We start from the raw sequence: 18340 nt of genomic DNA on the forward strand, positions 1-18340 counted from the left end.
CACTGTTCGCATATGTCTTAGCATTTGTAGTGAGCAGCTGCATTTTTTGTGTGTTTTTAATACATGTCCATTAAGTTCAACCTTTCCCAGACATAGCTATATCACTAATCCCCAACCAACTGTTGTTGCTATAGGAGGGACATTGGTAGATATTGCACCTGGTGTCTTAAGTGGCCAAAATCCCTGTCTGCTACATAGGAAAACACCCATCACAGAATTTGCACCAAGATCCCCATAACTTTATGTTGCATCTCTGGTTATGGAAACATCTTATCAAGGACAAAGAAAAATGGTAATTTCAGTTGAGATGTTTAATCAAAAAAGCATCTTATTGTAGCACAATCGGAATGTTTTGTGCTAATTAAATATGCAAACATTTTTGTGATATGGAAGAACGTGTTTACTTCGAGGACTGGCAGCGGCAGAGGAAGATTTCTGAAGAACGTACAGGTTTTTTTTTTGTTTATTAATTCCCAACAGGTGTCCACATTCGTCTTTAAAAAAAAAAAAGCCAAACAGAATTTATGTAAATTAGAAGTCATGAATAACTATTAACTTACATCTAATTTATACTCTGCATTGTACAGCAGAAGAAGCTGGTGTGAAAGGTAGTGTGGAGTATACATAGCCAGGGAAACTTTAAAGAAGTTCTCCCACTAGAGGTGAAAAAAACACACCCCTGCTGCAGAAGCATATAGCATTACTTACTTGTCTGACCTAGTTCTGAAACTACCAAAAATCCATTTGTTTTGTGGGGTTTTGTTCTGTGTTGTGTGGCTGTACTTCCTGGTTGGGCAGTTGTACACAGCACTACAGGTTCCAGAATGCATTGCTTTTCCTCAGCTGTTTATCACAGTCCTCAACCCTGCCTACTCCCCTCCCAAAGCTGTTGCAGGACCTCTAGGCTATGTTCACACATGGCATTTTCATTGTGTTACAGAATAATTTAGTTGTTGTCCCACCCGCACAGCACGCTGTATTCTCTACCTGTAATGCCGATAGAGGAATAAAATAAAGAACTTTTTGAATTTTTTTTTCTTCACGCATGTATTATGATCAAGCATCTTTTATCTCCTGAAGTTGAGCCCCACAATAAGGACTTTATCTGATATCATCTTACATGGGATATACTGTTTATGGCTTGTTTTTTGTCCAGGTGGCATTGGCATTGCCGGCTCTGATCCTCTGTGCCGTTTAGCACCATTTAATTCTGTTACTGCATCAATTCAATAATAAACTCAAGCTGATTGCAATGGACAATTTTCAGGGGTATTGCGTAAATATGACCTGCAAAAACAGAGACTAAGGGTAGGTTCACTCTGAGTTTTTGAGTTTTAACGATCCAGGTTTTTTTTGTGGAAAAAATGGATGCAAAAACTCATGGTAAAAACATGTATATTTGTATGCCATCTGTTAGGATCTGTTTTCCATTGACATACATTATCAAAATGTATAATTAAAAAAAAAAATTTTTTTAGCGTACACGATAACGTGGGTAACCACTTTTTCTGTATGTTACTAAATAAAAACGGACAGCAAAACGCAGAGTAAACCTAGCCTAATACTAAGACAAGTGTCAGGTTACATTCACATGATCTTTTTTTTGTTGGCCATGTGGGCTATGTCTGCAATTTTTGGTTTGCGATCTGCAAAAATGCATTCGTAATGCACCCGTAGTGGTTCCATGTTCATTTGTTTTTTGCAGACGGGCGTTTTTTTTGCAAATTTCGGAAAATCCCATAGAGTTCTGTAGGAGTCTCCGTGCTGCACTAGGGCATGTCAGTATCTTTTGCGCCACAGATGACGGCCAAATCACACATCCGTAAAATTACAGACGTGGCTAGGGCCATAGAATCTTATGGGACTGTACTTTGCATTAGATTTAACTGCTCATAGAACTCTACAGAACTCTACCAGCAGGGGTTCAGTGAATAGGAGCATTCATTTACTATGCTTACATTTCAGGTTGTGGTATGAGGCTCTTTTAGCTATCATTTATGTTATGTGTATATTATGTTTTTCCTTACGCTTTATCTTTCTTAATTACAATTAGAGATGAGCGAACCGGGTTCGGGTTCGAATCCATCCTAACCCGAACTTTCGGCATTTGATTAGCTGGGGCTGCTGAACTTGGATAAAGCTCTAAGGTTGTCTGGAAAACATGGATACAGCCAATGACTATATCCATGTTTTCCACATAGCCTTAGGGCTTTATCCATCTTCAGCAGCTACCGCTAATCAAATGCCGAAAATTCGGGTTCGGATGGACTCGAACATGCTCGAGGTTCGCTCATCTCTAATTACAATACATTATGAACATAAAAATCTTTTGGTGACAATTAAATTGTATTTGTAATTACTTGTGACCACTCCTTGTGATACCACAGGGGAGAGTGGAAAGGTAAGCATAGACTCTTTATTGTTTTCTATATATGCTTGTCACGGTACAGTTTTCCCCTGGATAACCCCTTTAAAGGGAATCAATGATGTTACAAATGCCTATTAAGCTAAGGAAATGTGCTGCTAAATCACTCAGCACACTTCCCATATATGCATGTCCCTATATCCTCCGTCCCAGCAAAGTAAACTATAAACTTACTTTTACAAATTGGTGCGCCGTATGTTAATGACCCCCAAGTAGTCATCTGGGAGGTGGGAGGTAGTCACGTTCCCTGGGTGGTTCAGCGATGTAATTAGGCCCCTCTGGGCATAAGGGGCGTTATTCAAACTCCAGTGAAGCTGTGACATCATCTAGAGGCGTGCCGTAGTGCACAGTGGCGCGCCAATGTTCTCATCAGCACGCCGCTGTGTGCTACGGCACGCCTCTGGATGATGTCACTGCTTTACTGGAGTTTGAATAACGCCCATTACGCCTAGAGGGATGTCATTACATAGCCATATCGCCCAGGGGACGTGACTCTCTTCCAACGGCCCACCACCTAGATGACTACTTAGGGGTCATTACCATACAGCGTGCCAATCTGTAAAAGTAAGTTTACAAGTTTTACTTTGCAGGGACAGAGTATATAGGGACATGTATGGGAAGTGTGCTGAGTGATTTATAAGAACCTTTCCCTAGCTTAATAGCCATTTTTAACATGATTGCTTCCCTTTAATGACATGTCTGTTTTAAGGGTTTGTTTGTTTTTTTAACAAATATCAGTTTTTTCATTAAAAAAACTAATTGAAAAATCATTTACTTTCATTAGTTTAAGGCACATTTCGTAAAGCCAAAATGTATAGCCATTGAACAATGTGTTCTATCTGTATTTGCTTAGAAGTAAAAGGCTGGGTGATCATCCTCTAAGTGTGGCGATTCCATGATTTTGCCAGGGGCTGTATGTTACCCTAATTGAGGGCAGAATATTCAGCTGACAGTTCTGCTTTACACTTGAAAGGTTCTTTATGTTTACAAAGTATGCATACAATATTTATTCATCATAGCGGAACCCTTTTAAGTAGTAACAACAGGAATTTACAGCTTCATTTGCTCAAACTGCTCCCGAATACTCTAGAGTGCTTCATTCTGAAGTTATTGGAGAACAAAGTTGTAATTTTCAAATACAGTATTTCATAGTGTTTATTATTTCCCCCTTTTTTTAAGGGTGCAAAGTCGCAGCGGCTGCACTTTAGGAGGCACGGCAGCTGATCAACAAGGATGGCCTCCTTGGGTAATACTGTAATTCTAGCTTAAAAGACATTAGCCTTGAAAAAAAAAAAAAAACAGATGCTACTTTACTGCATGTTTTCTTCTTCTATTATAGAAAAACATTCCAAAACAGCCTGGAATCTGCTGGATGAAAGACCATTGACAGAGTTTTGTTCCTTTTTTTAGTTATAAAACAGGGTAACTATAGGCTTTGGGGGGACATTTATGAAGACATTAGCCCCACTCCCAATTGCCCCGCCAGATTCTCTGAGAGGCACACACTTATAAGTGAAACCGGCGTGACCTGAACCTGCCATATGGCGGGCGCAAAAATCTAAACCTGTTTCTTTTTTTTAATTCATTTATTCTTTTTTCACTTTTTTTTTTTTTTAATTAACAGCAATATCTTTCAATATTCCATTATAGGATAAAGATACACCTCCACCTCCCACCCCCTGGACCAGATGGGGTAAAAAAAAAACAAAAAACAGAACCCATCTCTTCTCCCTACCAAACCCTTCACTTCTTCCAGCTTCTTCTTACACTTTTTTCTTTCCTCTTAGTTCTTAATTCTTCCAACTTTTTGAGTTTCTCAACATGAACCAACCATTTTTTCTTATGGTGCGTTTACACGTAACGATAATTGGCCCGATCGTACGATTACAGATGTCGAAGTAACGATTTTTTTTTCATAACGAGCAGCGTTTAGACGGTACGATATATCGTATGGAAAATTCATTTTGCGATCGTTTTGCGAACGCTTAAGCCTATTTCACACATTGGTTAAATCGGCGAACGACTGTTCACATGGAACGATTTGCAATTTTTTTGCGAACGACGATTTGATAACGTTGAAAGATCAAAATGAGCGATGTATTGTTCATCGTTTGATTGTTCGCTGCGTTTACACGTACGATTATCGTTCGAATTCGATCGTTATCGCGCAAATTCGTACCATAATCGTTACGTGTAAACGCACCATAAGAAGGCTCACAATGCCCAATCCAGTTCTTCAAAATGACCCTTCTCCCTATTTTTTCCCAATATTGCCTCCTCAAATGGTAGAACTCCTTCTATGTCTAATAGCTCCTTAACAGGTGTAGATTTCTGCCATGATTTATGACTGCGAGGAGGCCCCAATTGCGCAGGAGATGCAGAGGATGAAGGTATGTCTCTTACCTTCATCCTTGACACCGTTGTGGTGCACTTAGTAGTTTACTCCACTAATAGTTAAGACCGTTAGGAGCACTGGGGTGCCGTTAGGAGCGCTACCCCATAGCGGTGATCCTTCCCCGGCCAGCCCGCATCTTCTAAGGACATTCAATAGAGTGGGCCGGATCATCACTATGGGGGTGAGGCAGTGCTTGTAATGGGTCTACCGGACCTAGGAGTAAACAACTAAGTGCACAGGAATGGAACCAAGGATGAAGTTAAGAGACATACCTTGATCCTCGGTGCCACCTACGTAAATTGAAGGCTATCAGCAGGTTAGAAAAATCCTCTCATTATCTGTGTTGGAATTAGGAACTATAGTGAGTTTATTTGCTGTACAAACATGTTATTTCAACTATATCCATGTGTTGTTCCAGATATCTATAAAATAGAATCATTTGCTCCCTATATAGTACCACATCTCATGTCTCCTTTACTGCCTTGGCGTAGAGCTAATGTAATAGAACTATTTACTGCTATACGTTTGGGTGACTGGTTATCTTCAGCAGTGCCATCCGTGCTCAGCCTCATTAAGATAACAGCTATATACTCTGCTATTCATTATTTATATATTCCCAGCATATTCTACAGCCTTGTAAGATAATGTATTTCATCATACATTCCCTGTCCAAGTGTAACTTACACCTATATAATGCTTATAACCCTTAATATTTCACTGTAATGATGGTTTTGATTGTAGGTCACAGTACAGTACTAATATGGAGAATGCTGGCCCCCAGGTTCTCACCTTGATATTGCAACCAGCACTTGGGAAGGGTTTGTCTTTTTTACTGGTAGAGCAGTAGGGTTGATAAAGGTCACCATACACCTTCAATAACTAACGAATGAACGAACATTCATCTGTCAATTATCTTTCCCGACTGGCCACCGTCCTCCCAACTCACAGGAACATTCCTGTGTTTTCTATGGGGAGGTGTAAGCCACAGCAAGAGAGCTTCAGCTGTGGCTTATCTCTCCCGAAACAAAGGGTTTGGGCCAAGGGTGTAACTAGAAGAAACCAGGCCCCATAGCAAACTTTTGATTGGGCCACCCAACCCCCATCATTTCACTGTAGGTAAACCCCTGTTTGTTGGCACTCTACCCAGTAGATAGCATATATGAGGCATCTCCCCTGGTACCCCCCAGTGGATAGTGCCCCGCATCATAGACATCTTCCCTAGTGTCCCTCATGTTAGGCATCTCCCCTGGCATTCCCCCTCCTGCCGTAGATAGTGCCCCCCAAAATAGGCATCTCCCTTAGTATCCTATTCCGCACAGTACATAGTGTGCCCCATGGTAGGCATCTCCCTTGGTATTATGATGACAGATCAAATGGCCCAGTGTATTTCAGCAATGGCCCCCCCTGATGTGGGTGGCTCGTAGCAGCTTGTTTGGGAAGTGATTTTCCCCATACAAGATATACAGGTTGCGAGCTTTGCCATTAAAAGCCTAAAATGTATGGGGACCTTTAGAGCAATAGGTTTCTTAAGGAGCCACTAGAAATGGTGAGGGTGAGAGTTGGGGGTCCGGGTAGCTAGAATGTGTCTTTTATTCACTTAATGGTTGGTATAAAGGTATTTGTCATGTCTTCTCTTGATACACAGGTTTTTATTCAGAATTATAAGCACATTTTGGAACATACAGTGGTAAAGAATATATACGCTCTTTAACTGCAGTGAAAGAAAAAAAGAGTGGAAGCTCCTGGGAGCATATACTGAAAATTAGAACAGCAACAAAGGGCTGAATGGGGAGAGCCAAGTACAACATATTCCATATAAAATATTGACAAGAAAGGGGCATTGATTGTATGTAAGTGGTGTGGATTTGGTTGATATATACGTGCCTGCTTTTAAACCATCCACTTGTTTACTCCATCTAATACACAATGTAAAGGTTTTAAATGTCAAGATTTAGAAATCTTAGAAATGTGTCCAAGAATAAATCAGAGCTTGTATGAAAGGGAGGAAGACAATAATGGACTCAAAGAACATCTCTTACCATTGAGAAAAGGGACGTGTAATAACTGGAACAGCTCATGAGCAGACAGATTTCTGATGTGAACTTTGTGCTTAAAGGTGAAAAGAACAAAAGCTATTTCTGACAAGCTGAACTTTAAATACCATAAGGACATCCAGGATGAACAATGGAGAGATGGCTGGTGACACAGCCCATGAGGGATGAGATTAGGGGAGCGGAGGCCCGGAGTCATTAGTCTACAGGTGAATAGCTGGTTGCAACCCAATGTATTATTAATGCATGTGTATAGGAGGATTTATGCTACGCTCAGCAGGGGACTCTGCAAACATTCTGATACAAACACTGTCAGAAAACTCCATTGTAAGGTATGGACTTGGAGCATTGTCTCAATAGATGATGCTAAACAATGCAGATTTAAGATGGATTCACACCTACGCTAGAGGCTCTGTCCCAAGCTCCATAAAGGATAGTGGACAAAATGGCATAACATGTCGCACTATTTTGTACAAAAAAATGATGGACAACATTCTGGAATCCCAATGAACCCATTAATGGCAATAGGATGTGTTAATGTGGATATGTCAATGGGATAACAGAGCCCATGGCTGGATAGGACTAGTCATCAGGATCATTCCTTTTTCCTTAGTTCTTTCTAGCACCAAGATACAAGCACTTTTGTTATTACTTTAAACAGACTCAGGAGCCCAGGGGGCGTTCCTCAGCACAGCAAGAGCATGATTAGGTATAGCCTGTGTACTCGTTGGGTCCCATTACACGGGCGGACTACGGCCCAATCATTTTAGTAAATGAGCACCAATCTGCTAGTTCCTGTGTACTCTTTGGGTCCTATTACACAGGCCGACTACGGCCGGATCATTTTAGTAATGATGATCTGCTAGATCGGCGCTTGTTTACTGGACCTATTAGACGGCCCGATAATCAAGCAGTGAGGGCAGCATGGACATCATTAGTGATATCCATGCAGCCCTTGCCCAAACACCTGATACCTTACCTCTGCCCACTCCCGGTCTTCTCTCCTGTGCTCTGCAGCTTCCTGGCAATGGCAGCAGGAGCGTCTGACTGGCCTGTCAGCTGACAGTCCGCTTAGCCAATCTCAACCCGGACCTGCTGCGGCCTGTGATTGGCTGAGCAGCCTTTCATGCTAGATTCTACAAACCAAATATACAAAAATATATTCTTATCAATGAATTAAAAATTCATTGTGAATGTGTGACCATGTCTATATTTTCTCTCCATTGAATAAAAATTTAGTGAATTGCAACAACTTTATTGGGGGGGGGGGAGATGGGGTCAATTAATCAATGTTTTTGTGTAGGTCTTGATGTAACATCATCACAAATTATTTTCAAATTTTCAAAAATTTGCCTTGTTTTGTGCAAAACTTTACAGCATTGCACAAAAATTGACAGTGTTGTGCAAAAAATGTGCAATTTTTTTTTTTTACACTGGTTTTCTGGTGAAAGCATTGATAAATCTCTTCTCATTGGGGTTTTATGGGGTTCAAACTAGCACAGACTTACATCAAGGGGGAATGGGCATAAGATCCTTTTGAGCATTTGAGGTGACAAGATTACTAAATCTGAATGTGCCTGCAGTTATCATTCACTGGCAGTCATGGTGGGTTGCATGGAACTAGTTTCAAAAGGCTCAGTTCCTTTCTGTATACAGTGGTACCTTGGTTTAAGAGTAACTGGGTGGGAGCGCAAGTGGAGGAGGGGCATGGTTTGCATAGCGGGGTCTACAGCCCTGTACTCTGACCCGGGAAGTCTCCCTCACCTTCCAAATCAAAGCAGATCCACCTCAGGCTGGGGCTTGCATCAGGGGACAGGACTGTGGAGGTCATCTTTCCATAGCTGTAACCCCTCTCTCCCGGACAGAGAGTGCTGCATGTATGTGCCCACATCTGCCCTGCTCATTCCTTCATGCTCCCTGCAGTCTCTGTCAGTCCTTGTGTGCCCCATCCTCTCCATTACTGTACAATAATTTATAATATCACATATTCTGCTGTTTCTGAATGTTTGTTTCATTTGTTTTACATGTTATTCAGAATAATAAATCATTATTTTTGGGGTGTGGAACCAATTGTTTGCATTTGAATTATTTCTTATGGGAAAATTTGCTTTGGTTTAAGAGTGGATTTGGATTACAAGCACGGTCCCGGAACGAATTATGCTCGTGATCCAAGGCACCACTGTATATGTAAAAAAAAAAATGATAATAAAACCGTACATGCGAACACTACTTACAATGGTTAACATCTGACCCAGTCATTATGTACATTTTATTATGGACTGTATAGAATTATTATGTGTTTATAATGTCAGTTTTTTAGTCGTGGCAGCTTTTTTCTGTTCACCATTGCTGTTTCTTTATGCTGCCTAAAAGATAGGATGCTGTTTCTTTCTCTCTGTGTTAAAAGACATACAAACAATATTCAAGTTACTTGTTGCCTGGAGGACAATAGAATGCATTCCATAGAAGCTTGATGGTGAAGTTACGGCTTGTCTTTCATGGTTTCAGACAAAGGACTTGAAGACAGAAAGCTTCTCACCCTGCACTGAAGGCTGGATAGTAAGCATTTGGAGTAAGTGTGTGGATGATGAATACGCTTACCTGTCACCAATCCATTGGGGTTATTTTATAATGACACTTCCTTATATTACAATCCTGCCTGGCATCCCTTCCTCCTGTTCTTCACAACTTGCAGCAAAAAAACTTGCTCTGTCTCTTAAGTCCTAAGGGCGTTTTGACATATCTATCTTTGCAGTGTTAAACATAAGGTTACTCTTTTCTTTCCTAATAGAACCCAGCATACTTTTAGGCTGGATGCACATACTATAAAACAGAAACAAAACATTATCTGTTTAATAGTTTTTTTTTTTTTTGTTTTTTTTTTTATTATTTAACTCTAATAATGTGTTTTATTGAAGCCTATGGAAAAGCTGCCCAAGTGGACACATTTTATAAAATGAGTCCATATTTCCACTGTTGTGGAAATATCGACTGTTTGTTTCCACAGTGTGTGTATTAGCAGGCATTTTTCCATAGATTTTAATGGAGAACATTACTAGATTTTTGCTTTTTATCAAAATTTTACTTCTGTTTTTTTTTCTATTCTATAGTGTGTGAACCTAGCCTAAAGCCCCTATTACATGGCCGAATATTACACGACCGATAATTGGGCAAATACGGCTAATAATCACTTTGTGTAATAGGGCCTTAACTGATATCAGAAAGTTACAGTATATAGATTTGTAATTTACTTCTATTAAAACAATCTCAAGTTTTCCCATACTTATACGCTGCTGCATGGCCTGTTTTATTTTCAGTTTGACACAGTGCTCTCTGCTGACATCTCTGGCCAAGACAGGAAGTCTGTCTTGGTTTTATAAAAATCCCCATAGAAAACCTCTCCTGCTCTGGACAGTTCCTGTCTCAGCCGGAGATGTCAGCAGAGAGTGTCTGACTGAAGATAAAACAATACTTCCTGCAGGACATACAGGAGCTAATAAGTATGGGAAGACTGGAGATTTTTTAATAGAAGTAAATTACAAATCTATACAACTTTCTGACACCAGTTGATTTGAAAAAAAATCGCTGGACAACCCCTTTAAGGACATTGAAGGGCGTTTAAAGGGAAGATCTTCATTCTAATCTGCAGGCCAGGGGCGGACTGGGCCCCGGTGGGCCCCAAGCAGGAGTAGGCCCCGCCCCCCAGTCAGGGAGCACGGTCCCCCCGCATCGGGGGCCCCCGTGCTCCTGGGGGGCCCACTCAGCCGCCAATAGCTGGCCGGCACCTTCCCTTCCTTGTGATCGCAAGCTTGCGATCACAAGGGTGCTGCCGCCGCCGCCGCCGCCCCGACAGATAAGCAGCTGCTGGTCCCGGCAGCGTCATCACCACTGAGCTCTGTGCGCGGTGCGGCTGCTAGGACTTCCGGTTCACGTAGCGCATACCGGAAGTCCCAGCCATTGCGGCGCGTACGGAGCTCAGTGTTAGTGGCGCTGTCCAGGACCAGGAGCTGCTCGTCTGTCGGGGAACAGAGGAGAGGAGACCAACGACGGGGGAGCGTGTTGACAGGTGAGTTGAGTTTCGGTTTTGTTTTTTTTATCATAGGGGGGAGATGGACAACATGAGAAGGGTGGGGGAGAGATGGACAACATGAGGGGGGTGGGGGAGAGATGGACAACATGAGGGGGGTGGGGGAGAGATGGACAACATGAGGGGGGTGGGGGAAAGATGGACAACATGAGGGGGGTGGAGGAGAGATGGACAACATGAGGGGGGTGGGGGAGAGATGGACAACATGAGGGGGGTGGGGGAGAGATGGACAACATGAGGGGAGGGGAGAGATGGACAACATGAGGGGAGGGGAGAGATGGACAACATGAGGGGGGTGGGGGAGAGATGGACAACATGAGGTGGGTGAGGGAGAGATGGACAACATGGGGAGGAGAGATGGACAACATGAGGGGGGTGAGGGAGAGATGGACAACATGGGGAGGAGAGATGGACAACATGAGGGGGGAGAGATGGACAACATGGGGGGGAGAGATGGACAACATGAGGGGGGTGGGGGAGAGATGGACAACATGAGGGGGGTGGGGGAGAGATGGACAACATGAGGGGGGTGGGGGAGAGATGGACAACATGAGGGGGGTGGGGGAGAGATGGACAACATGAGGGGGGTGGGGGAGAGATGGACAACATGAGGGGGGTGGGGGAGAGATGGACAACATGAGGGGGGTGGGGGAGAGATGGACAACATGAGGGGGGTGGGGGAGAGATGGACAACATGAGGGGGGTGGGGAGAGATGGACAACATGAGGGGGGTGGGGGAGAGATGGACAACATGAGGGGGGTGGGGGAGAGATGGACAACATGAGGGGGGTGGGGGAGAGATGGACAACGTGAGGGGAGGGGAGAGATGGACAACATGAGGGGAGGGGAGAGATGGACAACATGAGGGGGGTGGGGGAGAGATGGACAACATGAGGTGGGTGAGGGAGAGATGGACAACATGGGGAGGAGAGATGGACAACATGGGGGGGGAGATGGACAACATGGGGGAGAGAGATGGACAACATGGGGGAGAGATGGACAACATGGGGGGGGGGGAGATGGACAACATGGGGGGGGGAGATGGACAACATGGGGAGGGGAGAGATGGACAACATGGGGGAGAGATGGACAACATGAGAGGGGGGGAGATGGACAACATGGGGGGGGGGAGATGGACAACATGAGGGGGGAGATGGACAACATGAGGGGGGGGAGATGGACAACATGAGGGGGGGAGATGGACAACATGGGGGGGAGAGATGGACAACATGGGGGGGGGAGATGGACAACATGGGGAGGGGAGAGATGGACAACATGAGGGAGAGATGGACAACATGGGGGGGGGGGAGATGGACAACATGAGGGGGGTGGGGGAGAGATGGACAACATGAGGTGGGTGAGGGAGAGATGGACAACATGGGGAGGAGAGATGGACAACATGGGGGGGGAGATGGACAACATGGGGGAGAGAGATGGACAACATGGGGGAGAGATGGACAACATGGGGGGGGGGAGATGGACAACATGGGGGGGGGGAGATGGACAACATGGGGAGGGGAGAGATGGACAACATGGGGGAGAGATGGACAACATGAGAGGGGGGGAGATGGACAACATGGGGGGGGGAGATGGACAACATGAGGGGGGAGATGGACAACATGAGGGGGGGGAGATGGACAACATGAGGGGGGGAGATGGACAACATGGGGGGGAGAGATGGACAACATGGGGGGGGGGAGATGGACAACATGGGGAGGGGAGAGATGGACAACATGAGGGAGAGATGGACAACATGGGGGGGAGGAGATGGACAACATGGGGAGGGGAGAGATGGACAACATGAGGGGGGGGGGGAGATGGACAACACGGAGGAGAGATGACAACATGAGAGGGGGGGGAGATGGACAACATGAGGGGGGGAGATGGACAACATGGGGGGGAGATGGACAACATGAGAGGGGGGGGGAGATGGACAACATGAGGGGGGGAGATGGACAACATGGGGAGAGATGGACAATATGGGGGAGAGATGGACAACATGGGGGGGGAGATGGACAACATGAGGGGGGAGAGATAGACAACATGGGGGGGAGATGGACAACATGGGGAGGGGAGAGATGGACAACATGGGGGGGGAGATGGACAACATGGGGAGGGGAGAGATGGACAACATGAGGGGGGGGAGATGGACAACATGGGGGAGAGATGGACAACATGAGGGGGGGGAGATGGACAACATGAGGGGGGGGGGAGATGGACAAAATGAGGGGGGAGATGGACAACATGGGGGAGAGATGGACAACATGGGGGGGGAGATGGACAACATGGGGGAGAGATGGACAACATGGGGGGGAGAGATGGAAAACATGGGGGGGAGAGATGGACAACATGAGGGGGGGGATGGACAACATGAGGGGGGGAGATGGACAACATGAGGGGAGAGATGGACAACATGGGGGGGAGAGATGGACAACATGGGGGAGAGATGGACAACATGGGGGGGGGAGATGGACAACATGAGGGAGAGATGGACAACATGGGGGGGGGGAGAGATGGACAACATGGGGAGGGGAGAGATGGACAACATGAGGGGGGGGGAGATGGACAACACGGAGGAGAGATGGACAACATGGGGGGGGAGATGGACAACATGAGGGAGAGATGGACAACATGGGGGGGGGAGAGATGGACAACATGGGGAGGGGAGAGATGGACAACATGAGGGGGGGGGGAGATGGACAACATGAGGGAGAGATGGACAACATGGGGGGGGGGAGAGATGGACAACATGGGGAGGGGAGAGATGGACAACATGGGGGGGGGGAGAGATGGACAACATGAGGGGGGGAGATGGACAACATGGGGGGAGATGGACAACATGGGGGAGAGATGGACAACATGAGAGGGGGGGGGAGATGGACAACATGAGGGGGGGAGATGGACAACATGGGGAGAGATGGACAACATGGGGGGGAGAGATGGACAACATGGGGGGGAGAGATGGACAACATGAGGGGGGGGATGGACAACATGAGGGGGGGGGAGATGGACAACATGAGGGGAGAGATGGACAACATGGAGGGGAGAGATGGACAACATGGGGGGGGAGATAGACAACATGAGGGGGGGGATGGACAACATGAGGGGGGAGAGATGGACAACATGAGGGGGGGGGGAGAGATGGACAACATGAGGGGGGGGTGGACAACATGAGGGGGGGGATGGACAACATGAGGGGGGGGATGGACAACATGGGGAGGAGATGGACAACATGAGGGGGCTATAGGGGGAGATGGACAACATGAGGGGGCTATAGGGGGGGATGGACAACATGAGGGGGCTATAGGGGGGGATGGACAACATGAGGGGGCTATAGGGGGGATGGACAACATGAGGGGGCTATAGGGGGGATGGACAACATGAGGGGGCTATAGGGGGGGATGGACAACATGAGGGGGCTATAGGGGGGGATGGACAACATGAGGGGCTATAGGGGGGGATGGACAACATGAGGGGGCTATAGGGGGGGATGGACAACATGAGGGGGCTATAGGGGGGGGATGGACAACATGAGGGGCTATAGGGGGGAGATGGACAACATGAGGGGGCTATAGGGGGGAGATGGACAACATGAGGGGGCTATAGGGGGAGATGGACAACATGAGGGGGCTATAGGGGGGATGGACAACATGAGGGGGCTATGGGGGGATGGACAACATGAGGGGGCTATAGGGGGGAAATGGACAACATGAGGGGGGTATAGGGGGGAGATGGACAACATGAGGGGGCTATGGGGGGATGGACAACATGAGGGGGCTATGGGGGAGATGGACAACATGAGGGGGGTATAGGGGGGAGATGGACAACATGAGGGGGCTATGGGGGGATGGACAACATGAGGGGGCTATAGGGGGGAGATGGAAAACATGAGGGGGCTATAGGGGGGGTGGACAACATAAGGGGGCTATAGGGGGGAGATGGAAAACATGAGGGGGCTATAGGGGGGGTGGACAACATGAGGGGGCTATAGGGGGGGATGGACAACATGAGGGGGCTATAGGGGGGGATGGACAACATGAGAGGGCTATAGTGGGAATGGAAAACATGAGGGGGCTATGGGGGGGATGGACAACATGAGGGGGCTATGGGGAGATGGAAAACATGAGGGGGCTATGGGGGGTTGGACAACATGAGGGGGCTATAGGGGGCAATGGACAACATGAGGGGGCTATTACTGAGGAATCGACAACATGAGGGGGCCATATGGGGTGAATGGACATGAGGATATCTATATTGAAGAAGGACAACTTGAGGGCGCTGTATATATGGGGATGGACAGCATAAGGGGGGTACCTATATGGGGGATGGACAATATGGGGTGCCATTTATAAGGGGGACAACAGAGGGGGGACCATATACTGTAAGGAATATATATATATATATATATATATATATATATATATATATATATAGAGTGAGGGCGTACAGGGGCCAATACAGATGTGCAGTGTGTAGAGAGATGAGGATGGTGACATAGTGAGGAGCCTAATATGTCTGTCTGGCAGATTCTGTGGATTCGTGGCTCATAGAAGTTCTCATTATGGCCCAGGACGGATGGAGAAGATGAAAAGGGAAGAACTCCGATCAGAAAAGACGTCCCCTGTGAGTCACCTGATATATTTGCACTGTAATGTATATGGTGTATAGAACCTGTGTAGAGCTGGGGCCAAATCTATATGACTGGATGAGGTGATGGTGATCTGTGTACAGTGAATCTTATTCAGTAGCAGTGGTGGTGTTAGTCAGTATGTGGTGGTATTAGTCAGTAGCAGTGGTGGCGTTAGTCAGTATGTGGTGGTATTAGTCAGTATGTGGTGGTATTTGTCAGTATGTGGTGGTATTTGTTGCTTGTAATCCGGTACTGTTTTTTATTGTTTTTAGTATACTAGATTTGGTCAGTAACAATATAGTGATGGTATTGGTTGTGGTGTGGCGGTAATATTTTCCCCTTGTATACTGGTAATATTGGTATACAGGATTTGTTCAGTAACAGTATGGCGGTAATATGTATGGTGATAATATTTCCCTCTGATATACTGGTATTATTAGTAATATCACTCTCAGTATACAGGATCTGGTCAGTAACAGTATGGCGGTAATTGTGGCGGTAATATGTATGGTGATAATATTTCCCTCCGATATACTGGTATTATTGGTAAAATCAGTCTCAGTATACAGGATCTGGTCAGTAATAGTATGGCGGTAATATGTGTGGAGATATTTGCTCTTTATATACTGGTGTCATTGGTAGCTGTATGACTTTTGTATCTAAGTATACAGCGTTATCATACAAAGGAAATTGTCTTATAGCCCAATTACAGCGGCCAATTATCGGTAACAAGCGCTCCTAGGAAGCCCCATGTAAAAGTGTCAGAGATCAGCTGACAAATAAATGCCCCATAGTGGGCTGATTTGATCTTTTGTGCGGCTGTAAAAATCATTGCTGTCACTGCACATCTCTGTGTATTCCTGCCCTGCTGATTAGCAATCGTTTGCAGCCCCATACTGCCCCAAATCACGCTGTGTTACTGGACCCTTATTAATGTTACCATAGATAAGTATGGTGGCTGAAGGGTGGGCCCTAAGAATGATTTCCCCTGGTGGGCCCAAGGCACTCCAGTCCGACACTGACTTCTTCACATACCTAATTCTCATCTCTGCTCTAGTTATGTCATAGGATATCAAGGTCTTGAACAGTAGAACACAAGGTAACAAGGACTAAGAGAGTCCATTGACCTCTAAAGAAAGGTATGGGTATAATGCAGAAACTCGGATGAAGTACATGTTGTACTCTATTGTTCTGATTTGGGCTCTGCTGTCCATTTTGATAACACAGCACTGTGGCTTAGATACCATCTCCATTGCGTTCACCTGTCAAGACTGGAACCAAAGGAGACAGATTTAAGTAATGTGAAGAATTCCTCAACTTACTAATTACGTTCAGAAATATATATATATCTGCGGTTTCCATTATCTTGGCAGAAGTTGAAATGTTTGACTTTTTAATACAATCCACTATGCAACAGAGTACAATAAATTATTCTCTGTTATCAGCTCTTTTCCTGAAAAGGTGACTGTAGGGATTGGTCATGATGTCCTTCCATGAGATTATAGCATAAAAGTCAGGACCCAGTGCACCTAACAAGTCAATACCATACGGTCATGTAGTATTGATCTGTGTAATATAAATCTGACACTGCTGCAGTAGAACACTGTATGCATTCTTTTTAAACATTTTTTAGTGCTGTTCCTCACTCAGCCATCCCAAATAATGGATGTCTATAGCAATATCTCCTGTACCAGCAACCCTCCAGGTGGCCGCTCTGGATATTGCTGGTACGAAGTCTGCTGTATATTAACTTTAACTCATCCACGTTATTTATCCCATACCTTCAGTATGCATTGTGCCTACATAGACCACTCTCTGTTTTACAAATTTATATTAAATGTGAGGGCCTTTTAAGGTAAAGTGTGTAACTAACACTAATGTCTTTACCTAAGACATTGTACGTATATACAGTGGAGAATGGTGGATCGATGGATGTGCGCCCTTGACTCCAGAGCGATGTATCTATAGGAGGTGACGAACAGAACATTACAAAGTCAAAAGGCATTATTACATCTATAAGGTAAATGGCAGACTGGGACATAAGGACCCTGCCTGCAAGGTCTTACAAGACTATAAATCAGGATATAATTTCTGTAGGACAAGACATCAATTTTATAAGGCTGGATCACCCCTTTTAGACTTAATTCACTCAGGGGTACCTAAGCTATTTAGTCATATACTATACAGGCACAGTTCTTAGTTACCACAAACTAACACATTGTTGGTGGGTAGTTCTGTTCACTCCATTGTAATTTTAATTGCGGGGATGTCTGCTCTTCAACCCACTAAGGGTCTTATTACATGGAGCGATAAACGGTAATAGAGACAACGATCAGCCGATAAAACGACCATCGGCTGATCGTTTCTTTAGGCCCAGACCTAAAATCAACAGCCACCGACCACACATAGCTATGTGTAATAGTGATGCCTGGCCAATGGCCGATAATTTAACAAACAGTTTACATTACCTCTCCACGTTTCCAGCCTTCTCCTGCACTCCGTTTCCTCCTCGGTCCCGTGCGCAGGTTTGGGGAGGAAGCAGAGAACAAGAGTAGACTGGGAACATGAAGAGGTAATGTAAACTGTTTGGGCCAAGGCTACATGAACATCGCTAACTCGAGCCATGTAATAGGGCCAGTAAATGAGCGAGGATCTAGCAGATCGGCGCTCTTTACAGTATTGATTGGGCAGCCATCGGCCTGTGTAATCTGGTTACCACAGGCATTGTGGTAATCTGTAGCTAGGATACTGT

This window comes from Dendropsophus ebraccatus, chromosome 12, assembly GCF_027789765.1.
Source record: "Dendropsophus ebraccatus isolate aDenEbr1 chromosome 12, aDenEbr1.pat, whole genome shotgun sequence".
In the NCBI taxonomy this organism is placed as follows: Eukaryota; Metazoa; Chordata; class Amphibia; order Anura; family Hylidae; genus Dendropsophus; species Dendropsophus ebraccatus.